Here is an 888-nt window from a genome sequence, read left to right as displayed (position 1 = left end):
CTGGGAAGTTACATTTCTACTGCCTCTGAAGCTTTAGGACAGTGACTTGTGTGAGGTTGAGTTGCAAAGACTCTAATTAAGCTTTTCAATGATTTCCTTCGTAACAGAGCTTTGCTACTTAGGGTCTGTGAGAACAGGCAAGGAGGTTGGTTTGTCTTTTCCGCCCCAAAATACAATAAATGGAAGATAAAAGAGGGGGATGTAAGTGCACATGATCTTGGCAGTCATTAGGGCAGGGAGGGGTTTTCCACATGGAATTCAGGGTGGAGGCAGGCTCGAAGCAGCTCCATTTTGGGGGTGCCCTGGTCCCCCCAGTCAGGTGCAGGCCAACGGATCCAGTGATGGTCAGGACCCTGGACCTCCTGCCAGGGTGGCAGTTGTGTCCCCCTCCTTCTGCCTGTGGGGTCTCTCCACCAGCCTCAACGGACTCTGTCTTCTCTGAGCCACCCTCGGTCCTCAAGTCCTACAGTGAAAGCTCTCTGTCTTCCGTCTCAGGCACTTCACAGTGATGAGTACCTACTCTCCAGCCCAGCGCATTTTGACAGATACAGATGTGTCCCCTCTGTGGAGTTGGTGTTCCTTGAGTGCCTGGTGATTTTTGAACGTGTGCTCATTTTTGTCTCTGAGACCCTCTTTTGAGGCCTCTGTTTGCTAAGCGTGCTGCTCTCTCTTGGGGCAGAGCTGGCTTCTCCTGGGCGTGGGCCTCCCAGGCTTTGATGGACAGATGCCTCTCCCAAGGTCCTCCACTGACCTTCCCACCTAGACCCAGACACTGGTTCTGTTATCTGGCTAGTGGTGGTGGGTGGGGGGTTGACTGGCCTGGCTGCTCCCACTGAGGTACCCCAGTAATCATCCCAAGACTTCTATGCTATTGCCTGGGGAGTCACC

The sequence above is a fragment of the Hipposideros armiger genome, unplaced genomic scaffold (genome assembly GCF_001890085.2).
Source record: "Hipposideros armiger isolate ML-2016 unplaced genomic scaffold, ASM189008v1 scaffold_1517, whole genome shotgun sequence".
NCBI classification, from domain to species: Eukaryota; Metazoa; Chordata; class Mammalia; order Chiroptera; family Hipposideridae; genus Hipposideros; species Hipposideros armiger.
Note: the sequence above shows the minus strand (reverse complement) of the source record.